The sequence below is a fragment of the Callithrix jacchus genome, chromosome 9 (assembly GCF_049354715.1).
Source record: "Callithrix jacchus isolate 240 chromosome 9, calJac240_pri, whole genome shotgun sequence".
NCBI classification, from domain to species: domain Eukaryota; kingdom Metazoa; phylum Chordata; class Mammalia; order Primates; family Cebidae; genus Callithrix; species Callithrix jacchus.
The window spans coordinates 129167913-129194402 of record NC_133510.1 but is presented as its reverse complement, the minus strand read 5'-3'; the positions used below and the strand labels follow the sequence as shown (position 1 = coordinate 129194402).

The following is a 26490-nucleotide window of genomic DNA, read 5'->3' as shown; positions in this document are numbered from 1 at the left end:
AGCTCAGAGCAAACCGTACTAATAACCCCTCCAGAAACTCAGCTGACCTCAGGAAAAAATAATTCCTAATCAATCATCCAATCAGTCCACTAACTCATCCCACTCCAAGACACCTAGTTCTTTCTAGCCTTGTTTGCTCTTCACTCTAACACATAGGTCCCCAACCCCTGGGTCTTCCATGGCCTATTAAAAACCGGGTCAGAAAGCAGGAGGTGACTGTCAGGTGAGTGAGGGAAGCATCTGGATTTATAGACATTGCCACCTGAGCTCCGCCTCCTATCAGATCATCAGCAGCATTAGGTCCTCACAAGACTGCAAACCCTTGAACTGTGCATGTGAGGGATCTAGGTTTTGTGCTCCTCATGAGAATCTAATGCCTGATGATCTGTCACTGTCTACACCACCCCGAGAGGGGACCATCTAGTAGCAGGAAAGCAAATTCAGGGCTCCCACCAATTCTACATTATGGTGAGTTGTATAATTATTTTACCCTATATCACAATGCAATAGATTACAGAAATAAAGCGCATAACATATTTAACGCACTTAAATCATCTTGAAACCATCCCCCTGCCCCAGTCCATGGAAAAATTGTCTTCTACAAAACCAGTCCCTGGTGCCAAAAATGTTGGGGACCACTGCTCTAAAAGAAAAGCCTCCTTTCTGCTTAGCCTTTTCTTTCTGGTTTTGTTTTCTCCTCCCTTTAAAAGAAAAGTCCCCTTTCTGCCTGGCCTTTGAGATGCTTGCAAATCTCATATGGGAAGACCCTTCCTATTGCAATATGCTTTTCTCCCTCATCTGGCTGGTTTTTGTTTAAATAATCATATTCAGTAAACTCTCTTTTTACCTAAGGTCAGATCTGTTTTTATTTGACACCATCCATCTAGAAAAAATCGTAATGAAACTGGGATTGGTCTCTATTGCATATGCTTATTTACAGAGAGGCAGCAGTGTGACACCTGAAAGTTGTGCAAATTTGGGCCGGTTACTCACCCTCTCCATACTTCAGGGGTCATCACCTGTTCAATGCAGGTGACGGGACCTACTTCACGTTAACTGTCGGGAAGACTAAAAGGTTAATATTAAATGCTGAGAACACTGCCTGACATACAACAAACACCTGACTAGTGTTTCCTCTTGCTATTATTATTGTAGATTATTTTTTCATTTAAAGGTGTATTTTGAATGACTTCTTACACCTTTAAAATTACTTTTCAATATGGTTTTAATGATAACTAATATTCCAATATGTGCTAGGGTCATAATTTGCTTAACTAATCTCCTATTATATTTTATTCTAATTATTCTCTAAAATATACAATGTTCTTGATGATAATTTTCTGACCTTATATCATTACCCACATCCTTTGTTATTGTCCTGGGAAATAATTGATAGATCAAAGGACATGTAAATGTTAAAGTTTATTTTGAAAATATATATGATCAAATATACTCCAGAAACACTGGGCAAATATATAGAACAAGTGGTTCAGTGTAAGAGTACACAATTATTTGCACATTTTTAGCACAGTTTTCCATTTGTTTAATCATTGACAATTTTAGAATAGCACATTATATATAATTTTTCTTGAAATACTTTGATGTGAAATAGACATACACAAAAGTATATGAACAAAAATGTCCAATAACTTATCACAAAGTGATATTCACAAAGTTTACCCATGTAACGTAATAGCAGTGAATATTAGTAGCACCATAAAGTCACCCAAAGGCCACTCCCATGTTTATGGATTTTTATAAACAGTATATAGTTGCTTTTTCTCTTTGACTCACAGTGAAAATCAGTATCTCTAAATTGAGTGGTTCAGTCAGTTCACAGGTTGTATGTTTGCCAATATAAACTTACATTGTCATTTTATTATGTGCTTTGTATCTGCCTGGTCTGTTTTGTTTCATTTCCTTTTTATCCTTCTTTTATAGTGCAAAATTTTTATTATTCTGTTTACCATCTTAATTCTATTACTTCTAATATTCTCTTCTTCATTCTATTGCTATACTTTTAATTGTTACCATAGACATTAAAAAGCATGTTTGGGCCGGGCGTGGTGGCTCAAGACTGTAATCCCAGCACTTCAGGAGGCCAAGGCGGGTGGATCACAAGATCAACAGATCAAGACCATCCTGGTCAACATGGTGAAACCCCGTCTCTACTAAAAATACAAAAAATTAGCTGGGCATGGTGGCGCGTGCCTGTAATCCCAGCTACTCAGGAGGCTGAGGCAGGAGAATTGCCTGAACCCAGGAGGCGGAGGTTGCAGTGAGCCAAGATAGCGCCATTGCACTCCAGGCTGGGTAACAAGAGCGAAACTTCGTAGCCAAAAAAAAAAAAAAAAAAAAAAAAAAAAGCATGTTTGATTTATGGAAGTTGAATATAATTTGATAATTTTCATATCTTCTAAGACCATGAAAGAGTCTTAGAACAGTTTATATCCATGTACTTACCTCCTTATATAGATCCTCTTTATGGCTTGTATTCAAATTCTACGTGTTTAAATCCCACAAGTCATTTTCATTTCTGTTTCATATGATCAATGCTCATCGATATATACTCACATTTTTACCCTTTCTACTCATTGCTTCTTGTACCTCTAACCTAAAATTTGGGATCCTTTTTCCCTCTTTCTTCAGTAGACTTTTTATTACTGTGGGTCTGTGATACATTTTTTAGCTGTTATTTGTCTAAAATATGTTTCATTCAAAAATTTTAAGAATACTTTTCACTGGTTATAGAGTTCTTGATTGGCATTGTTTTCAGCCATGTAAAAATATCATCCCACTGTTTGCTGTCTTCCATTGTTTATGTTGAGAAGTCAGATTTCAGTGTAATTGTTGTCCCTATGAGGGCAATCTGTCTTTTTCTTTGGCTTATTTTAAAATTTTTTTATTGTTTTTGAATTTTAGTACTTTCATTATAATGGACATAGCTGTGGGTCCTTTATAAAATTATATTTTCTTGATTTTATAGAATTCCTCAGTTTTCTTACTGTCTTTAATCAATTTTGGAAGGTTCTCAGCCATTATCTCTTCAAATATTGCTTCTGACTCATTTTATTGCCTCTGTGCTTTTAAAAATACAAATTCTTAAATGTTAGACCTTCTAACTGTATCCTCTGTACTTCTTATTTTACCTCCTATCTTTTTAATCCTGTTACCTCTTGGTGTTTACCCTGGACATTTTTTCCCCTGATGCATCTTTTTGTCCAGTAATTTTCTCTTCAATGATTCATCTGTTCTTAAATTAATCCACTAAGTTTCACATTTTTCCTTCTAATTTTGTTTGTTTTAGTTCTAAAACTTACTTTTATAGTGTTAGGTGCTGTTTTAATAGCTTCCATTCCTCTGCTATAATTTTCAGTCTCATCTTTTATTTCACTTAACATAAATGTATAGTTATATTGAAGTCTGTGAGTAGCAATTACAATGTGCAGAGGATTCACTGATTGAATCTAAATGTTTCCATCATGTTGGTTTTTGCTGGTTTTCATCTACAGCATTTTGGTTTGTTAGTGAACCTATTTAATTTTTATTTGTAGGGGACTATGTTTCTTCAAAATTGTTTGAAATTCTAGGATGAGCTTTTTCTTCTTCTAGAGAGAAATTGTATGTAATGCTGTAAGTCACCGAAGGGCACTTGCAAACTAATATGAACTCTGTCTTATTTCTGCAGTTGGGGTGATTTCTGCAGAAATCAAACTGGAATGAGGTCTTTGTGAAGGACTGCCTATTTGTGGCTCACATTTACCCCTAAGGTGTTGGCCTGGGGAGACCCAAAATATAGTATTGGTCCATCAGTCCGCCATCCAGTCACTCCCTAAATACCATTCCTTTTCTCCCTAGTCACACTGGATATTCAATGTACCACTCTGATTTCAGCATGCCAGCTAATTCCTCTGGAATAGGCCTGCAGGGAAGAGGGGCATCAAAGTCCACGATGACTTCCCTGGATCTCTCTGTACAACCCTGGATACTAGCCTGGGCATCCTTTATTAACAAACCACTGGCTGATACTTGCATTTGTTATTTTTTGCTGTTCTTAATGGAAGGGTTATCTGAGAATCATCCCAGAATTACCTAACCTGCCATGACTTAAAGCAAAAGCTTTTTTCATTATTCTTTTATTTAGTCTCATTGATTTTTTTTTTTTTTTGGTCAATGATAAATAATTTTTCATGGGCTTATTAATAATTTTTATTTCTTCTAAGAATTGCCTTTTTGTATATGATAATGACTTAGTATTAATAAATCTACAAGTATTTTAACACCTTCTTTGTTATCTCTGAGCTGGTAAAAATACAGCCAAATTATTTTGGCCATGTCAGGAAATGTTGATTATAAGAGATGCGTGTAAGGTCATTTCAGAAAAGATATAAACTTTGAAATTATCTGCAATTCCTGTGCTTTAAACATTTGGTTCCTGGTCATGGACAATGTTGATTATTTGCAAAGTGTAGAACACATAGCTGTCAGTTTTGCCTGTTAGAAAAGTGCTAAGATGGAGAATGAAATGAAACTTACATATAGCCAAGCCATTTATTTAACAGTATTTAATATTTTTTCTTCATTAAACTATGGAAACAGCTAATAAGCTCTAATGTTGACTGATTCAGGGTTTGCCTTATTCTTAAAGATTGAAATGTTAAAAGTTACTGAAGGCCGGTCACGGTGGCTCATGCCTGTAATCCCAGCACTTTGGGAGGCCGAGGCGGGTGGATCACGAGGTCAAGAGATCGAGACCATCCTGGTCAACAAGGTGAAACCCCGTCTCTACTAAAAATACAAAATTTAGCTGGGCATGGTGGCGTGTGCCTGTAGTCCCAGCTACTTGGGAGACTGAGGCAGGAGAATTGCTTGAACCCAGGAGGCGGAGGTCGCAGTGAGCCGAGATGGCGCCACTGCACTCCAGCCGGGGTAACAAGAGCGAAACTCTGTCTCAAAAAAAAAAACAAAAAAGTTACTGAAGTATCTGTGGGGTTAAAAGGAGGGCAGACTTTACAAAGAGAACAGGTTTTACACCAATTGTCAAGGGAATCTAAATGTGAATGTCTACTCAGGAAAAAGAAACAAAAACAGCGAAAGCTGAGTTTATGGATCGGTACCCTACCTTAACGCAGTTTGTCTAAATGCCTTCACATATTTCCTCACGATTGATATTGACCTTTAGGTGTAATATCCCTTTCTATAGGAAGAAACATTGGGTCAAGATTTAGTGAGTGTATTGGCCTGCAGACATTGTTTCTTTCATAACTAAGGATGATGAGCATTTCCTTCTCACCTCCATCACCTGCTACATGGAAGTCTTTTGAAGGCTGTTCATCAGTGCTGTTTCTTACATAATATGATTGCTGTATTGAAGAAGGCCCTGTTTCCTGGCAAAACTAGGAAAAAGAGCTGCTGAGATATACCTAATCAATCACTTAGTGCCTGCTCTCCTCACGCTTAAATCCAAAGTTACCTCACCTTGGAGAGCAACCACTAAGGGCAAACAATAGGTTAATTGTTCAAACTCCCCCAGAGACATTCCGTAGTGATGCAAATGCACTGTGGAGCCTGAGAGCAGAGGAAAGCCTTTTGTAAGTTATTTCTAAGTGTTCCCTAGCCCCTTTGGTAAGTACACGTCAACCCTTTTTGATAAAGTTTGAGAAGATGGTGAGCACTTCTCTGAGATCTTTGGGAAGCCAAAGACACAATACTCCCAATCACTGGTTCTATAATACTGTCTGTTTTTCAGGAAAGACTGATGAAAGGGTGTACACCTGTTTTGCCCTTGGATTTCAGAATCTATGAAAAGAAACAATAAATTGATCAGGCATGGTGGCTCACACTTGTAACCCCAGCACTTCGGGGGGCCAAAACAGGTGAATCACCTGAGGTCAGGTGTTTGAGACCAGCCTAGCCAACATGGTGAAACCCGGTCTCTACTAAAAATACAAAAATGAACTAGGTGTGGTGGTGCAAACCTGTAATTCCAGCTACAAGGGAGACTGAGGCAATAAAATCGCTTGAAGCTGGGAGGCAGAGGTTGCAGTGGGCCAAGATCATACCACTGCACTCCAACCTTGGCCACAGAGCAAGATTCCATCTCAAAACAAACAAACAACAAAAAAAAAAAACCAAAGAGAGAGAGAAAATAAAACAATGGACTAAAGCCAGTATTTGTCCCCTTCCTTAGCTCTTATTGTGGAACAAAAGAAATCATCGTATCAGAACATGTGAGGAAATGCTGACGGTCACTTTTTGACAAACAGATCAATAGGCCAGAGGCAACACAGTAAAACCAACGGGCACCCAAATGCTTAGCAGTCTCGCTGGAGTATCACCTCTTTCTCTAGCTCAGTGTTTCCCTGCCGTTGATGATCTACATCTCACTTGCGTATACGGTTTTTGATAGCTGTGTATCACCAGTATTGGGAAAACATGATTAAAAACAAAATATTGGACCAACCCAGAAAACCACTCCACAAAGATAGTAGAGAAAGAAAAAATGCAGTTTTACCATTTTATTATTGAATAAGCATTAAACCAGAATGTGATACACATCACAGGCAATCTGCTAAGAGATTGCAAAGATGAAAAAAACCTCACCCTTTTATATAGTCAAAGAAATACAACTCATTACACATGTTCTCAAGATAGATAACAACTAGTTCTGAAGTAAAGGACCTAACAGCACCATTTGTCACACACAGTTTATTCTACATTCACCAAGTAATTGAGGTTACCATCTGTGTTACCTAACTGGCTTTATCTAGAAAAAAAAATACACTTTTTTCTGTCTTTAGGACAGGAGATAGTTTTGCAACTTAGAGTGAGGAGACTATGCAAGTTAAATGCCTACCTTTTCACAGAAACTGGGATAGAGGGCAGCCATCTTCCTTGAAGACTATATTCCAAAAGGATGATCCCAGGTTCTTAAGAAAAGACATTTCTAGTCATAAAGCCGGAAAAGCCTTCTATAGCTTTTGAAGAGAAATACATGCATTTCAAAGAGACAGAGAAAAGAATTACAATTAGGAAATCTCTAAAATACTCCAAGAAAAGAAAGGAGGTATCTCTTTCCTTATTTTCCTTATTTTCAACAGGAAGAAGTAAGTCTCTTATTTTGAAATTGTATTTGCTCTTACACCTGTATTTTTCTATTTAAATTTTCACTCTATTGACTCTTAAACTTAGCTTCATCCTAAACTGTAATTCATGAAATAATAGTTCTGATGTATTGAAAATAATTTTAAAACATTTAAAATATGACTTTACGCAATGCTATGATAGGACCACCACAATCTGGGAAGCATTGTCTAAGCTGATCTCCCTGACTAGAATTTAAGATGTGATAATTCTAGAATAACGAAGATGATTTTGCCAAGGGAAGACTGCATTTCAGATACCAAAAAAAGAAAAGCCTTTTTAGGTTCCCAAAAATGTGAAATTTCTCTTTTTTCAGGCAAACTTGGGAGGGGGTGAAATTTTGGCGGGAAATTTGTTAACATTTTAAAATAGAGTATCCATGAGAAATGGATCGTTGTTACATGCAGTTATTGGAAGAAGGTTCATATTAACAACCAGCACATTGATAACCAAGAGTGGTTCTTGGTAAGGGGAGGGGTGTTGGTTTAAGGGTAAAATAAAAATAGTATGTAACTGTAAGTGCATAGGTATAAGCCAGATCCCCCCATGTCTTTCAGCTCTCCTTTCTTCAATATCTGCACATGGTAGCTCAAGCAAAGAGCTTTCACAGTGGCAAGCTGAGCACTTCTGTCTTTTGGGCACGTTACTTAGGATGAGCTGCCTTCTTTTCCACTGTCAACAGCGTATTGTTAAGGTAAGAAGCTTCTCAGCTCAACTAGGTTTCCAGTTAAGGCACACACACACCTCCCCACCACCCCATCTGCACCTGCTCTGGACCACCCATGGCTCGGTCCATGCCATGTCCTGGTTCCTGTGGCTCTGCCCATTATGTTTATGGAATATCACTCCTCCTTGGCCAAATTCCTACTTACCTAATGCTGACCAAACTGGATTTAGTGACAACCTTGGGGCAAAATATAGGATCAGAGCCCTGGAAATTGAGTGCCGAATACCGCTTTCCCAGAGCTTAAGAAAAGACAGCTAGAGTGAGCAAGAGAGAGGCCAGTGGCTCTAGAGCCATCACAAATGGGGGCACATGCAGGTCCACCTCCGTGTTTCCAAGTCCTCCTTGGTTCAAGAGTTTTCTTTTCCGTGTCCTCTTGACAGCACTGTCCCATTCCCTGGGTTTTCTTCCTAATTATTTAAAAAGATGTCTGTATTAGTTTGCTAGGGTTGCTATTTAAAAATGGCCAAAGAGTGGGCAACTTAAAACAGAAATGTTTCGTCTCACAGTCCTGGAGGCAGGAAGTATGAGACCAGGTGTTGGCAGGGTTGGTTTCTTCTGAGCCCCCTCATCTTGGCTTGCAGATGGTGTCTTCTCCCTGCATTTTCAGAAGGTCTTTCCTCTGTGCATGTCTGAGTCCTCATCGCCTTTTACAAGGATACCAGTGGTTATTGGATGACGACCTCATTTTACCGTAATTATCTCTTTAAGGACCCTACCTCCAAATACATTCACACTCTAAGGTACTGGGGAATTAGGGTTTCAATACATAAATTGGGGAAAGGGGGTTGCAATTCAGCTCATCGCAGTGACTTACTCCACCTAGACTGTGCCCAAAAGTTTATATCTTTTTCAACAAAGATATACAGAGGTGTTTTTCTGAATAAAAACTCAGCAAACTTATGAGGTGAATGTTGCCTTTCCCCATAGAACTTAGAGGTAAGATCAGATACATTATCTTCAAAACATTAATCCTTTCCAAATTGTATGTCTTCTAATTTGATTTTAATTTGATTCTAGATGTAGGCAAAACACACTCCCTTAAACATCAAGCTTTAGCACAATGCATTTTAAAGGACTCGGTTTTCACAATGGATAGAGGTGGCGGGAAATCCCAGCCCACCATCACTAGAGGGATTTTGGGCACGTTACTTAGGCTGAGCTGCCTTCTTTTCCACTGTCAACAGCGTATTGTTAAGGTAAGAAGCTTCTCAGCTCAACTAGGTTTCCAGTTAAGGTGAAGAAAATAAAAAAAAGCTCACTTCCCTCCTTTTCTCCAACTGATGACAACAAAAAGTCTCGGGCAAAACACGGAAAGCAACCTGCAGAAGGCGCCGCAATGTGGAGATGAGAAAGTGCAGCGAAGAGGAACCTCAGAATTCCGGGGAAGAGGAAGGTTGCTCCCTGTTTACTTTTGCTTCCTAAACACCCTGGCCCTCCAACCCAGGACCACCAAAGAGCACAAAGACAAAAGCTCCAAGCAAAGGTTGTTCTCTGCAGACAGCGGGCGGGGAGGAGGGAGGCGCTGCAGAATTTCTCTTTTTAACTGTAACCACTCCTCTAACAGTTAAGGAATGCCACTTCCTGACAGGAGCAGCTGGGCTGATGCCCTCCCCACCTAAGTCCTCCACCAAGGGGCCTGGGGGCCTTTCCCAGAATTAGGCAGAGGTGGTGCCCCTCCCCCACCTTACCAGACACTGATCCCCCCGGGGGGGGGACTGAGGGGTGAGACCGGGTCCAGCCCCCAAGCTCAGCACTAAACCCCCCAGCAAAAGGGGCAGGCTAACCAGCACTTCCTGTGGCCAAGGAGATTGTGGGGTCCAAACCCTGGCCCCTGGCCCAGGGGCACCAAGAGAAAGCCAGAAAAGTGATGAGGCCCCTCCTGGGCAGAGCCTGACAGTCAGCCCCACCCAGCCCTGGGCAAGAGCTGCAAAGAGAAGCCCCCCACCCCCACGAAGCCCTCCTACAGGAGCTGCCGCCTGCAGCCTGTGAATTGGAGGTCCCGGAGGACAACGGGCCCCTCCCAGCAGAGCAAATGCCCCACAGAAAGGGTGCTCCTTCCCCCACCGTGCCCTGCCCCTGGGAGCCTAGTGAGGGCCCATGGTCAGTTTGAAGAAAAGGGCCACACAGCGTGACACCACTCCCCTTCTCACTGTGGGAAAGGTCTCTCCGTTGGCCACGCCCATCTCTAATAAACGTCACAAAGAGGTGTGCCCCTCCTCCTCCCTAGAAGCCTGTGGGGCAGAGAACCCCGGACCTGCCCCACGGAGGAGGTGAAGAGGTGATGCCTCCCCGTCTCTCAGGGACCTGATCCTAGGAGTCCAGGAAAAGCTGAAGGATCCTGCTAATAGGCAAACACCAGGAAAGTGCAGCCCCTCCCCTCCCTTCCCTCTCTCCTCCCCCGCTTCCCTCTCTTCTCCCCTCCATTCCCTCTCCTTCCCTCCCCTCTTCTTCCCCTTCCCTCCCCTTCCCTCCACACTGCACCCGCGCTCTTCCTGGGAGGAGCCTGTGGGGCCTGGGTCCTACCCATAGGTGCTGCCCAAGTCCCCAAAGTGGCAGTGCAGCTTCCTGGGGCCCGGTGACTGTTTTGGGACGGCCTGATCCCTGCCAGGCACTCTGCCCTTGGTGGTGCAAAGAGTTGTCCAATTACACAGCCTCCACCCCAGGGTACAAGGAGTGACCAGGATTGGAGGACAGCGAAGAACACACCTCCCAGAGGGGCCTTGGAGATGGAGTCAACAGAAGGGGTGGTAAGGCCAGCACAGACCTGATCTCTCCTCTCGGCCAGCCTGGGTGACAGATGACCTGGGTGTTGGCTGCAACTGGGCAGGGACTGAGATTGTGTGGCCCTTTTTCTAGGAGCCGTAGGAAACCCATTCCCTAATCCACATCAGACTACCACCTGTCCTTACCCTCAAAGCCAGCAAGATATTACACAAAGTCCAGGGCAAGGCAGGATGGCCACCTCCGCTCACCCATCAGAGCTGTCTTCTGACTTGAGCAGGGCTGTTATGTCTCAGACCTGGAGACACTGCACTGAGGGAGCTCAGGGAGTCCCCCACCTACCAGGAGCCTCTCCTAGGGTCTCCCAGTGATTGTCAGTAGTTCCATTCCCCTTGAAGTTTTCAGGTGTGCAATCCTCTAAAACATGTATTGCATTATTTTTTTTCTGTTTTTAATTTAACCAAGTTGTTTTATTTTTAAAGACATCTACATTTTGTAAATTTGGAAATCGGGGGTGATTTTCCATGTTCAGTAGTGATACCAAGCTTCCTTTTAATATGTTTTTCTTTTTTTTTTTTTTTTTTTTTGAGGCAGAGTCTCACCCTGCCCCCCAGACTGGAGTGCAGTGGCACAATCTCAGCTCACTGCAGCCTCCATCTCCAGGGTTTAAGTGATTCTCCTGCCTCAGCCTCCTAAGTAGCTGGGACTACAGGCTCACGCCACCACATCCAGCTAATTTTTGTATTTTTAGTAAAGACGGGGTTTCACAGTGTTGACCAGGATGGTCTCAATCTCCTGACCTCATGATCCACCTGCCTCGGCCTCCCAAAGTGCTGGGATTACAGACGTGAGCCACCATGCCCGACCTAAAATACATTTTTCAAGGAAACAAACAAAAAAGCAAGTCAGTGTGATGAGGTAGTACATATATGACAAAAGATCATGAAGGTGTTTCTCAAAAGAGCGAATTCAAAAAAAAATGTATCTTACCTTTCCCCCTGCCTTACACATGGGCATCTAGCAAATGTTTATTGAACAATTGCACATGTAAGCACCCTGTCTGGTCACTTTGACATCCACAACCACGTGACAAGGGGGATGTGATAATCCCAGTTGTTTGTGAGGACATGGGAGCTCAGGGAAGCCAGCCCAAGGCTACAGAGACAGCAATGCACAGGCAGATATTAGTGAGGGAGAAGGAAAACAAAAATCTTTTGGGAAAAATTCAGTCTGTAGAAGCGGCCTGCCTGAATAGTCACAGCAATAGGCAAAAATAAAACAACCTGGGGAAAAAAAAACAGGCTGCACCTGGATAAGCAAACCAGGTCCACCACGGAACCTCTTTGTTCTTTGTATAATTAGTGAGCTCCCAGGAAAAAGTTTCCTCCCCTTTTCAAGCATCTACACTACACAATGGAAACTTGCACAGGGAGGAGGGGGCTTACCTAAAACAAACCCACAGTTATACAAGCAAGAGAAGCAGTACTTTGTGTTTGCCTAGAGACATACCCACAGTTGCATAAGAGAAGGTGAGTTGCATAGACAGCTTTACTGATAAGAAAAGTTATCCAAACAGTTACAGGGAGCAGAGCAGTTTCTTGTAAAAAGCTTTTGAGGCCAGGTCCAGTGGTTCACACCTGTAATCCCAACAGTTCAGGAGACCTAGCGGGCAGATCACCTGAAGTCAGGAGTTGGAGACTGGCCTGGCCAACGTGGAAAAACCCTGTCTCTACTAAAAATACAAAAATTAGCCAGGTGTGGTGGTGTGTGCCTGTAATCCCAGCTACTTTGGAGGCTGAGACAGGAGACTTGCTTGAACCCAAGAGACAAAGGTTGCAGCGAGCCCAGATTGCACCATTGCACTCCAGCCTGAGCAACAGAGTGAAACTCCATCTCAAAAAACAGAAAAAACTTTTGAATTCATCTGTAACCTGGCAATCCACTTGCACTCCCCTCGCCGCTGTGGAGAGCTTTCTTCTTTCACTTACTAATCTTTTGCTCCACCCTCAAGTTTGTGTCCAAGTTCCTTAATTTTCTTGGGTGTGAGACAAAGAATCCAGGGTACTAGTTCAAATAATAAGAAACTGCTGCATTAAGGTGCATTGGCAAGACTGCAACAGTAGGACCTGGGTTTTCCTGAAGGTTGAAGGGAGAGAGAACCCAGTTCCCTGGCTTAATCTCTCTGGTCAGCCACCACTCACTTAAGTTTCAAATCACATAGGATCAAACCCACAGAGACAAAGTTTAGGAAGAGAAGCTTCACTGCCAAGCTCAACCACAGCAGTGTGGTGACAGGAATGACGGAGTGGGGAGATGCTGCAATATCCAGATACATGTAGGAAAAGGCAATTGTGTCAGCAGATGTTACAGAACATGCCGGAATGAACAGGCTGGCACACACTGTCTCTGCTGGAACAAGATTCACAAGGATACAGACAAATGCATTTATAGGAACTCACTAGGCAACAGCAGTACCATTCCATACATAGGGGTGCAGAAGTGTTTGTGCAGGCAGTGGAAATGGAAAATGGGCAGCCAAGGAGAGAGAGAGCAGCAAATCCCATGGTGTCTTCCGGCAGAACCTCTCAGGGAACTCATAATTAATGCGTTAATTCTCACATCCCTGTTTCCCAGCTTTTGTATGTTGCCTCACACTTCCTTTGATCTCATTTTCCAAAGGATAAACGATGTCTAATGGAGATAAAGCACTGACATTTACAGAGGGTTAGAGACTAATGATATTAATGACATTCTTGTGGTTTGTCCAACATTATTTTTGTGCAGATTTCAATTCATGCTGCACTCATCCTGGGAGGCATAAGTTAAAGGTTTTCTAAAAAGCTACTTAGTAAATGTCTTGGTTAATGGAAAAGAAAATAAGTCAATCCTTTTTTTTTTAACCTTGAAGTTGCAAAGATTGACAATGAACTCTGTAATGGTGCACTCTCCACTTGCGTGGTTTTTGAAAGCTGAGTTATCCTTCCTGTAATGATTCTGCACCTGCAAACTATACATACTTGTCTCATTTTGTTTCTTAATAAGATATCATAAACAAACCCGAAATAGCTTACAAATAAATGTAAGCAATTCATGCCTAGAAACAAATAGCATTTCTTCCCTGGAACAGATACCATTGTTTACCCGAGGATGTCAACTATTTGCATGGTGGTGTTTAATTAGTCAAATTCATTTGTTTAATACATGAAAATTGGGCTAGTGTCTGGAGACACAGTGGGCCATAAGGGAAGAGTCTTTTCCTTTTTAACCCCATGTCAATCTTAAAGGCAAATATTAAGTCAGATATTTATTTGTCTTCTGTAAAGTGACAGCACAGAGTGTATATTTTTTAAAAAAAAATTGAATTCATCATCAACGTTTAAATATCAGAATATTGCATGTAAAAATAGAGTTTCCTTCTTCCTTTTAAAACACGCATTAATTCGCCTGGGCCTATATTACCGCACGAAAAAAACTGGCTGCTAGTGCCCTGCTTTGGATGTTTGTCCACGCTAATCTCGTGTGGAAATTTGATCCCCAGGTTCGGAGATGGAGCCTGCTGGTGTTTAGGTCCTGGGAGCATGATATGGTTTGGTTGTGTCCCCACCCAAATCTTGTCTACAATGTAGCTCCCATAATTCCCGCATATTGTGGGAGGGACCTGGTGTAAGCTATGAATCATGGGGGCAGTTTACCCCATATTGCTCTCGTGGTTGTGAATACGTCTTATAAGATCTGAAGGTTTTATAAGGGGTTTCCCCTTTTACTTGGCTCCTATTGTCTCTTGTCTGCCATCATGTAAGATGTGACTTTTGCCTTCCTCCATGATTGTGAGGCCTCCCTAGCCATGTGGAGCTGTGAGTTCATTAAACCTCTTTTTCTTTATAAATTACCCAGTCTTGGGTGTGTCTTTATGAGCAGGGCATATCCCTCATGAATAGATGAATGTCCTCCCTGGGTGGGGATGAGTGGGTTCTTACTCTGTTACTTTCCAGGAGAGCTGGGTATTAAACAGTCTCCCTTCCTCAGTTTCTCTCTCTTTCTATGTGGCCTCTGCACACACCAGCTCCACTTCAACGTGCCCCATGAACAGAAGCAGCCTAAGGCCCTTCCCAGATGCAAATGCCCAAGCTTTGACGTTGCAGTCATCAGAATTGTTGGCCAAATCAACCTTTTTCTCCTTTATAAACTACCCAGTCTCAGGCAACACTATGCTTTTAGAGCAACACTAAACCAAGAGAGCAGATGAGTGGTAGGCATTCTTTCTAGTTGGGCCACACGGCTTTCAGTTCACTACCATCCCTAACTGACTGCTTTTTTCACTTCATTCACTTTTCCAACTAATACTGTATTTAGGATTGCAATTTATGAAAAACAAATTAATTGCACAAATTTATTTAATTACATCTGCAAACTGCATTGCAAATGAAAAATTAAAGGGCATGCTACATGGAGTGGAGAGATCTTCCCTAGTCTCAGGTCCCAACCCCTGAGACTTCTCCAAAGTCAGGTTGCAGGATTCAACGCTGGTAAAGGGCCACAGCCAGGTAAAGCTTCTGACCCACACTGAGCTTTATAGATTGAAGTCATTTCAAGCTCCATTAAATAGCTATTCATCTTTGCCTGATAATGTGCATATTATTCTGTTTAATACATCTGTTACCAGGAACTGGTCTGCTTCAAAAATTCTTGGCCAAAGTAAGGGCCAAGACAAGATCTTGTAGCTATTGGGAAGATTTTTTAAGTGGCTGAAAAATGGTTTTGTGGCTAAGAATCATATCAATCCAGATATTTTAACTTTAAGCAAGATGCTGAGCTATTACAGCATTCAATTATCTAAATGCTACAATGCTACAAGGCAAACATTCCCCGGTCTGACATATTAATCTACTTGACATTTAACAAATTACACTGTGTTTTTATAGAGTGACAGCCATTTGAGAAGGCCAGAACACATGTCACCCAGCCTGCCCCCTGCACGCCCTGACCACCTCCATTAACACATCTATTATTGATATAAAGGGGAACCATTTAAATGTTTCGAGAAGAAAAAGCACCTGCAGCTTTTAGGAAAGATATCTCAAGGTCAGGATTGTGCACATCAGGATAAATCTGCCATGCCTTTCATCTTGAACAGATGAATTTTGGTACAATGATAGAATTACTTCATCTTCAGCCCATAGTCACTTCTCAGCTAAGTAAGCGATCTCTATTAACTTTCCCTTATGAAAACAAAGGAGCAAGGACATTGGGACCTATGATCCGTCTTCACTAAGCCACAAGTGACAATTTTATACGACACATGCAAAAGGCTCTATCTCATAACTACAGTCTGTTAAACACCTTCTCCCTGCAAAGCACAGCAAGAGGTATTTTGCATGTATTATCTCATTATCATCATAATAAAAACAATAGCAGCTAACTTTATTAAGTGCTTAGGGTGTTCAGGCAAGTATAACCCATGGATCAATTTGTTTAACATTTGCAACAGCCCTGCAAGGTGGCTGCTCTTATTATTCTATAGATTAACTTTTACTGCTCATTTACAAATGGAGAAACTGAGGCTGCAAGAAGTTAACATGCCCCAAACCCAAAAGTGTATTAACTAGAACCAGGGAACATGAGCCCCATGGGTCGTGATCAACTGCCGTGTCTGTGAGCCACAGTGGACATCAACCAAGCCCAACCTTCAGATGTAGGCAGCCTTAGCCACCATCAGATAAGAAATATCTGCAATCACATAAGAAATATCTGAAGAATCTAGGTGGCTGAGCCCAGACAGCCCACAGAACCAAGGAAGACAATATGTGATCATTTTAAGTCATTAGGTTTTGAGCAGTCAAATCAACTAAATACTACTAATGTACCAGTTTTACCCATAAGGAGACTGAGGCTATGAAGAGTAACTTTGCACTACATCAAAGACTTGCCACTGGAAGACCTGGGGGAAAAAGTTTCAGGTTCCTCTGACTGGATGGCCCTTATTCATGCAGATACAACCTTCAGGCCACTCTTTTTGCCAAAGGTATTTGAACATTCTATGCCAAATACATGGGATGTATCCCCAAGACCATCAGCCACCAAGCATGCAACATATGTAGGCATATGATTATATACACATATGAGTTTTGATAGGTGGACATTTTAATCAAGCCTTATGTAATTTCTAACTAGAAATTTGTCATACCTGCGTTCATGTAAAAAAATATAAAATCAGCTTATGAATACTCATATTAAGTGAAGATGGCACAAGCACTGTCTTCCGTGGATCCTCAAAGAGGCTGCACTGATTAAAATTAATTTTAAAAACATCTGTGAGTTATAGAAGTTTTAATCTGCAGAGCGGGGGATTATTTTTCTTCGTCAGGTAAAAATCATGCCTCTCTCCAGTTGTCAGAAGGAACAGACAGTGCACAGCACAGTAAAAATCAGCACAAACCGCAGCCTGATTGCCAGCCCAACCCCAGGAACTGTCACTGTCTCTGTGACTTTGAACACGTTTCTTTCATTTTTGAGTAATGACTTCATTGAGATATAATTCATGTGTCATAAAACTCTCCCTCTTGAAGTATACAATTCAGTAGTTTTGTTATACACACAGAGTTGTAAAACCATCACTACTAATTCCAGGTCATTTTCATAGCTCCTGAAAAAAACCTGTCCCATGTAGCAGCAGTCACTCTCCATTTCTGCTATCCCCCAACCCCTGCAACCACTAATCTCCTTTCTGTCTATACAGATTCGGTTATTCCGAAGTTCACATATAAGTGGTATCATACAATATCATTCTGGGTCTGGCTTTTTTCACTTAGTATGAGGTTTTCAGAGTTCATTCGTATTCTAGCCTGTATCAGAATTGTATTCCTTTGTACGGCTAAATACTATCTCATTGTATGGATGGAGCACCCTTTGATTATCCAGGACATTGTGGGTTTTTTACACATTTTGGCCATTGTTAATAATGCTGCTATAAAAATTTGTGTGCAAGTTTTGTGTGAAAACGTTTTTGATTCTCCTATATTGCTAGGTTAGGGGTGTTTCTCACTCTCTGAGAACCTCCATTTCCCCATCTATAATGGGGCACAGTAGCAGTGACTACTTCATGAGGTTGTTGTGAAGATTAATGCATTAAATCTATAGAAAGCATTTTAGGACCTTTTTCTATGTTGGTTATCATTGCAGCATTTTCTTCCCAGCAGGTCTAGCATGAAGCTCCTCCACTTCATACACTCGTGCCTCTCCCCATCAGCACACACCAGCCACATCGACTACTGGCTCCTTGAACTTTCCAGTTGTTTCTAGTCACTGGGCTCTTTTGTTATTTCCTTGTCCTGAAACTTTTTTTTTTTTTTTTGAAATGGAGTCTAGCTCTGTTACCCAGACTGGAGTACAGACAATCTCAGCTCACTACAACCTCAGCTTCCCAGGTTCAAGTGATTCTCCCGCCTCATCCTCCCTAGTAGCTGGGACTATAGGCATGTACCACCATGCCCAGCCAATTTTGTATTTTTAGTAAAGACAGGTTTCACTGTTTTAGCCAGGATGGTCTCGATCTCCTGACCTCATGATCCGCCCGCCTCAGCCTGAAACACCTGAGCCACCGCACCTGGCCTGAAACATCTTTTTTACTGCTCTATCTTTTACTGCTCTATTCTATTTTACTGCTCTATTCTTGGCTGGATTTTCTCATCCTTTAAGTCTCAGACTAAAGACACTAACTGCCTTCAAGATGGGCCCATCTCTTAGCACCCTGAGAACAACAGGCTTGTCTTTCTTGTTCTTTGTCTGATTCTTTTCACTATAGCCCCATAAGGGCTGTCATATTCATTTCACCTGTTCTCCTGTTTATTGCCCAGCTCTCCACTGCACCAGAAGCATCAGAAGTTAAAATACATGCCTTTCTCACTATCATGATTTTAGCCAAGATGAAGATGCTTATTTCAAGAAATATTTGTTTAATGAGTAAATTAGTGAATTAAAAATTTTAGTGGCTGGGTGCAGTGGCTCATGCCTGTAACCCAGCACTTTGGGAGGCCTAGGCAGGTGGATCAGGAGGTCAGAAGTTCAATACCAGCCTGGCCAACATGGTGAAACCCCATCTTTACTAAAAGTACAAAAATTAGCTGGGTGTGGTAGTGGGGTGCCTGTAGTCCCAGATACTCAGGAGGCTGAGGCAGGAGAATCACTTGAACCCGGGAGGCAGGGGTTGCAGTGACCAGAGATCATGCCATTGCATTGCAGCCTGGGTGACAAGAGCAAGACTCTGTCTCAAAAAAAATAGTGCTACATAATATTTTGTTAAATATAAGGTCTTACAATTTTAACAATTTCACATTTGTTGATTTTTGTTGATTTTGATTTTATTATAACTATAACAAAGTATTTTGAATGGGTCTGTTCTGAGAGTCATAGAGGTCTGTGCACAGACTTGGGAAACACACACACACTTCAGTGATTCACAGAGAGGTGAAAGAAAGAGAAAAAGTCTAAGCTTATGCAGCATGGCAGGTGCGGGCTATGGGTTCCCTGCACCTCAGGACAAGCTGGTCATGGGACCCACAAACTTGTGGGACCTCAGAGAAGTTTCAGGTACACTTGCAAGGCCTATTAGAATTTCTGAGAAATAAATGAGTCACCCTAGAATATTGGCTAGTATTATTATATTAATGTTAAGCCCCATGGATCTATACTAATGCTAAGTTAACAATACCATCTTGGAGAGATCCAAGATGGCTGATCTCTAACAGCTCAGGATTGTAGCTCCCAGTGAAAGCGCAGAGAACGAGAGGATGCCACACTTTCAGATGAATTTTCGTAGCTCACGGACTACAAGATTCACAGTGGAGGAGCCCCACGGGTCACCAGCGTGACTCTTGTGGCCGGTGCAGTGGTTTTGCAGGCGCCTCAGCGCAGCAGCTCTTTGTGCAGAGTAAAGGGACTGGTTCCCCTACTGACCAATGCTTGGAGCTCTGGGAAGGCAGAGCCACTTGTTATGGACCCAAGAAGGAAGCCAGACCAGAGATTCCCAGGCAGAAGAGCACCATCAGTCTTATCACTGCTGTTTTGGCCAGCGCAGTGGGTTGCTCGGATTCCAGTGCTGGGAATCAATAAATTGGATGTCCACTTAGAAACCTAATTAGAAAGGCAGTAATTGTAAAGACGATAGATGAATAAATTCATAATAAAGGAAAGAAACCAGCCTAAAAAGGCCGAGAATACCCCAAATCAGAACCCCTCTCCCTCTACGGGGGATTGCAGTTCCTCATCAGCAATGGAACAAGCCCTGATGGAAAAGGACTGTGTGCCATTAACAGAAGTAGGCTTTAGAAGGTGGATGACAAGAAACTTCTGGGAGTTAAAAGAACTTGTTCTAACCCAATGTAAAGAAACTAAGAACTTTGAAAAAAGGTTTGACGAAATGCTAACAAGAATAAACAATATAGAGAGGAATATAAATGAACTAATGGAGTTGAAAAATACAACACGAGAACTTAGTGAAATATGCACAAGTTTGAATAGCCAAATTGATCAAGCAGAAGAAAGGATATCAGAGGTCGAAGACAAGAATAGAGAAAAAAGGATAAAAAGGAATGAGCAAAGTCTCCAAGAAATATGGGACTTTGTGAAAACATCTAATCTACGTTTGATAGGTATACCTGAATGTGACAGAGAGAATGAATACAAGCTGGAAAATACTCTTCAGAATATTATCCAGGAAAATGTTCCCAATCTAACAAAGCAGGACACTATTCAACCCCACGTAATACAGAGAACACCACAGAGATATTCCTCAAGAAGAGCAACCCCAAGGCACATAATCGTTAGATTCACCAGGGTTGAAACAAAGGAGAAAATACTAAGGGCAGCCAGAGAGAAAAGTCAGGTTACCCAGAAAGGGAAGCCTATTAGACTTACAGCAGATCTCTCAGCAGAAGCTCTACAAGCCATAGGAGAATGGGGGTCGAAATTTAACATCCTTAAAGAACAGAACCTTCAGCCCAGAATTTCATATCCAACCAAACTAAGCTTCACAATTGAAGGAAAAATAAAATCTTTTATAAACAAGCAAGTACTCAGATATTTTATTACCACCAGGCCTGCTTTACAAGAGCTTCTGAAAGAGGCATTACACACAGAAAGAAACAACCAGTATTAGCCTTTCTAAAAATATACGAAAAAGTAAAGAACATCAACATAAAGAAGAATTTACATCAACGAATGGATAAAATAGCCAGTTAACATCAAATGGCAGTAACCCTAAATTTAAATCGACTAAATCCCCCAATCAAAAGATACAGCCACTACGTCCAGACCCATTTTATATCCAAAGATACACAAAGACTGAAAACAAAGGGTTGGAGAAAGATTTACCAACCAAATGGAGAGCAAAAATAAATAAATAAACAAAAAGCAGGAGCTGCAATTCTCGCATTTGATAAAATAGATACAGTGGTAAAAGGATCAATGCAACAATAAGAGCTAACGATCCTAACACCCAGATACATAAGACACATAAAGAGATTTAGACTCAACGAGACAGAAAATTAATAAGGATATCCAGGACTTGAACTCAGATCTGGAACAAGTAAACTTAATAAATATTTATAGAGCTCTCCACTTTAAATACACAAAATATTGATCGGCCATTATTAATACCCATTTTTAGAATAAAGCAATATTCCTGTTCTCTCTCCCTCTTTTTCTTCCTCTTTCTTCCTCTCCTTCTCTCCTTTTTTTTTCTTTCAAAAAAAAATACCGAATTAATGGCTTTTCTCTTTTTTAATATAAATATTGTCTATATATGGAATAAGTTTTAGAAAAGTGAATTTCAAATATTTTTGAGTAGAATTCAGAGTAAGAAATGCATCTTATGAGTACATGCAAATAATTCACGTGACATTTCAAAGATCTAAATTTATCTTAGTACCTATAATAAGGTAATAAGGTATTCTTATTCTCTGAGCTTTTCTATTCTATTCTATTCCATCCTATCCTTTTTTTTTTTTTTTTTTTTTTTTTTTTTGAGGTAAGGCTCTGCTTTGTCACCCAGGCTGGTGTGCAGTAACACAGTTATAGCTTACTGCAGCCTCAACCTACTGGGCTCAAATGATGCTTCTGCCTCAGCCTCCCAAGTAGCTGGGACTGCAGGGGCACACCACCATGCCTGTCTAATGTTTCAAATTTGTTTTGTAAAGACAGGGTCTCACTATGTTGCCCAGGCTGATCTCTAACTCCTGGGCTCAAGAAATCCTCCTTCCTTGACCTCCTAAAGTGCTGGGATTACAGGTGTCAGCCACCATGCCCACTATATATTTTTTTTCTTTTAATGTGAGTTACAGCATTTGTTTCATAACACAAATGCATCATGATTTTCAGCTTATTAAAACACTGCCTTGAAGATGGATTCCAGCCTAGAAGCTGCACAGCCCTTTGCATAAACACACCTAAAAGCAGCCTCCTTGCTGAGGGGTCCAATAAGAGCCCTCCTGGTGATGGTTTGGTGCACACACTACCCTAAAAATAAACTATTTTCCTGATCCCTTTCCAGTCTTGTTGATTATACAGTAAAGTCTCCCTTTGAAACACACCACCTGGGGGCTGGGTGCAGTGGCTCACGCCTGTAATACCAGTGTTTGGGGAGGCCCAGGTGGGTAGATCACCTGAGGTCAGGAGTTTGAGACCAGCCTGGCCAATATGGGGAAACCTCATCTCTACTAAAAACACAAAATTAGCCGGGCATGGTGGCAGGCGCCTGTAGTCATAGCTACTAGGAAGGCTGAGGCGGGAGAATCGCTTGATCCTGAAAGGTGGAGTTGCAGGAGGTTGTGCCACTGCACTCCAGCCTGGGTGACAGAGCAAGACTCCATCTCAAAAGAAAAAAGGGGGGGGTGCTGGGCGCGGTGGCTCAAGCCTGTAATCCCAGCACTTTGGGAGGCCGAGGCGGGTGGATCACGAGGTGAAGAGATCGAGACCATCCTGGTCAACATGGTGAAACCCCGTCTCTACTAAAAATACAAAAAATTAGCTGGGCACTATGGTGCGTGCCTATAATCCCAGCTACTCAGGAGGCTGAGGCAGGAGAATTGCCTGATCCCAGGAGGCGGAGGTTGCGGTGAGCCGAGATCGCGCCATTGCACTCCAGCCTGGGTAACAAGAGCGAAACTCCGTCTCAAAAAAAAAATAAATAAATACCACCTGTGAGGCTAGCTTTCTAGAGCCTTCAGATTGTGCCTGTCTCATTAATAATGCTATAGCAAAAGCAAGTTTCAGAATTAGAAATAACACAAAGAAATGAAATGATTTGTACACAACATTTACAATTTATAACATTAGGAGAAAGAATCGACAGTATTAACTAAAGATCTGAACCAATTTTAATGTGATCAATAAAATTTCATTCGCTGATGAGCTGCTGTTCCCCTCATCCTTCACCACTCACCAGTACGATTGCCCCTCCAAAAAAAGAATGGAAGAAAGGCACAAAAACCCTGCTAAGTAGGGTGCAACATGCCTAGTTCCTATGAAGCCTGCCGTTCAGAGAACAAAGCCTCCCTGGTCATTCCCTCTCTCTCCAGGTGGAGTAAGGCCATGGTTCAGAGGAAACTGTAGCAGCCTCTCTGAGGGCAGTCACACCGTGAAGTCCCTTCCTGCTGGCGATTCCCAGCCTGAATCTGCTATTCCAGTGGCTTGATGGGAAGCAGGAACCACCGTGTAAACATGTCCTTAAAAAATAGGAGAGGCGACTAAAAGACAGCCAGGAAAGACAGACATGGAGACAGTGTGAGTGATAAGAACTCTGAACTCTTTTATGTCTTTTAACTTCGACAACTTTTCTGTACACTCTGTCCCAGGTGGCTGGGCAAATACTTGAGCCTTGAAATGAAATCGTGGAGTATTCGGTAACTCGCACCAGCTGAATCAGCCATGACTTGTGTAATCAGCTTTAGCCCTAGGCATTTCAGAATTTCAAGATCTTTATTGCAGCAGCCATCCTTACAGTTTACCTCCTCAGTTATTTGTGTTTTCTTTACATTTTGTGAACACTTTTTATAAAAGGAGGAATACGTGAACACCTGAGTCAGGGAATAGAGCTAGAATCGTATGTTTTTTGTTATATGTAAATGATCATATACCTTGTTTTGCATTTTTGTTTTCAAAATTATTTTTCAAGTGGTATTTCAGACAGATGAGATAGCATTTAATTGCTGTTTAACAAACACCGTTGCTGTGTGAGATATCCCAGGAAACTTGTAATCATGCAAACACTGTTTCTGAAGTTTTTAAAAATAAAATTTACCTTCGTACTTGTTTAGCAGTTACCAATATGTGGGCAAAGGGCTCACACAGAAAATCTATTAAAGAAGAACTAAATACATTGAACAAAATTATACAGTAGAATCAGCTTTTCAACAATGTGACTACTCCAAACCTGAATATTACTAAATATATTATTTTGCTAAGCTTGCTCCATATATTTCAGTTTTTTTAAAAATAAGTTTCTCTAGGGACTTCTGTGAGTAAGAATAGTTTTGTATGTTTCTTTAACATTTTCATTTATTTTTTTATGTTCAAATGCTCTGACCATTTTTCTTCTAGTTGTCTATATTGTTATTTTTAAAATGTATTAGTTCTTTAGATATCCGAAGTTAATCATATCCGGTAAATATATTATAGATACAATTCCTAATTTATACCATTATTTTAACTTTATTGATTCATTTTATGAAAATGTTTAGTAACAACTTTTACACCTCATTAATTACTAAGTAGGAATATTCTTCCTCATCTCTAATATAAAGTCTTGTATAATTCTTAAAACTGTTTTTGCGGTCGCATTATGCTTAGCTCTGTATTTCATCAGGATTTTATTTTTCTAAGACATTGGGTAGGAACCTAAATTACTTTTCCTGAAACAGGAAAGCATCGTTTATTGAACCGTCATCAGTCCGTTCACACCCTATTTCCCACTGATTTGAATATTGTCTTAATTGTGTGCTAAATTTATGAGTATGTGGATCTGCTGAATTCTGTGATATTAACCAGGGTATCAGATCCATATTGACATAATACTGTTTCAATTATAAGTTAGGATATGTAGCAAATCAATCATCCCTCACTATTCTTTTTGTATTCTTAAAGTAGTGCCGGATTGCAAGAATAAATATATCTCAAAATTTCAGTGTCTGAACCAAACGGAAGTTTGTTTCTCATCCGCGTAACCAAGGCAAACGCTCCTGACTGGCAGGTCGCTCCGTCCAGGCAGTAAATGTGCAGCCCAGGTTCCCTGCATCTTGTGGCTCCAATCACTTTGGATCTCATCATTGCTGCATATTGCCATACATAGCGAAGGAGAGAAGATGGAGAAGGCAAAGACTTTCTAAAAGACCTGGCTAAATCTGGCATTCATCACATCATCTCGCATTCCATGGGTGAGAACGTGGAATACATAAGGCAAAGAGAAACCCAGCTTCTGAGATTTTTCTTCTCTGCTTAATTTACGATGTCCATGGTATTTTAGTCAGAGGAATCTTCTCTATCACAACCTGCACAGCAGTTGCTTCTTATCCTTTAAGTATACTCCCTTTCTTTTGATTAGAATTGAATTAATTAATGGTTACTACTACCAGAACCCCTAAATAATAAATAATTTGATGGAAGGGAAAAATGCAAATGACAGACAGCAAAAGTTAAAAACAAAAATAAGAATGAAAGGAAAGAAAGAAAAAGAAGAAAGAAAGAAAGAGAGAGAGGGAGGGAGAGAAAGAAAAAAGGAAGGGAGGAAGGGAAGAACAAAGGAAGGAAGGAAGGAAGGAAGGAAGGAAGGAAGGAAGGAAGGAAGGAAGGAAGGGGGAGGGGAGGGGAGGGAGGGAGCAAGGAATTGTGTATGGTGGGATGAGAATTTGGGAGTCATAATTCTGTGGAACGCCAAAGCTACTGGTTAAAATGCCATCTGCTCCCTTATAGAACTCAAGTCACGAGCTGTCAGTGGTTAAACTTTGAGGAACGTGATATTTAATTACCAAGGTATTAGCATTCCAGGTCTCTCTTGTAGCTTGAATAACTACAAAGCACAGACACAGACATGGCCCACTATTGTCATCTGAGAGCAGGTGGTGTTTGAGTGTGAACTGGTGACTTGGGAAGAGGAGCCGTGTGGAACCCTATCTGTAAAGGTGTAGCATCTCCTGTAATCATGCACAAGGCAGAATGTGTCAGCTTCATTCTCCACGACCACTCCCTATCCCATTTCAACAATTTCTAAAGTTGATGGGTCTGTGAGGAAAATGTATGGTCTGGACAGATGGGATGAGCATATCTGGGAGGAGCCCCAGCTCTCTGAGATTACACCTATAACTCACGTTGTGCTCCCAGCAACATTAGTGAGGTGTTTCTTCTCATTTTCAAGCCAATATAACTAGGACATAGGTGAGATAACAGGGACAGTTTTCTAAAGCAGACTAAAGATCCTCTCTGCTTGTTATTTCCTATCTGTGCTCTGAGAACCCAGGTTTCATTGGAGAGCTGGGCAGGTGGCAGATCTCATAGATTTAGTGACATCACAGGGTGGCTCTGCTCTGTTTAGCAAGCCTAAGAATTCACAGCACAAAACCCAAAGTGATTTTTTTTTTTTTGTTTTGCACTGATTATCAGTAGATTCCAAGTGAAACAAAATTAACTTAGTTGATTAGTTTTTCAAGGGTTTCGGTGACAGAACCCACCCCCTCCTCCATATGTATTGATGAAGAGCCCATAATTTTTTAGCCTCTGAGGATTTAGCCTCTGACAGGGGCAGGTGTAAGAATCAACGGGAAAGAGACATTTGTGTGGTGTCTCTAATGGTGTATTTTGAGGAAGTCAGAATTGGAGATCCCTAACCGCTCTTCCTCTTTTTAAAATTTCTG

General features: G+C 41.2%; 1 long non-coding RNA gene across 3 annotated transcripts in view; it reads left to right on the top strand.

Annotated features, from left to right (window-relative positions):
* Positions 1–10110: 10110 nt before the first annotated feature.
* The window catches only part of LOC118144386 (uncharacterized), a 30698-nt gene continuing 14318 nt past the window's right edge, over positions 10111–26490 (top strand). Inside the window, exons 1-3 of one of the 3 annotated variants that reach the window (XR_004729177.3) lie at positions 10111–10617; positions 23164–23368; positions 24769–25017. This is a non-coding gene — a long non-coding RNA (uncharacterized LOC118144386). Of the gene's footprint in view, positions 10618–21639; positions 23369–24727; positions 25018–26490 lie in introns of those variants that run through there. The other 2 variants (XR_004729178.3, XR_004729179.3) reach the window with 2 other exon arrangements.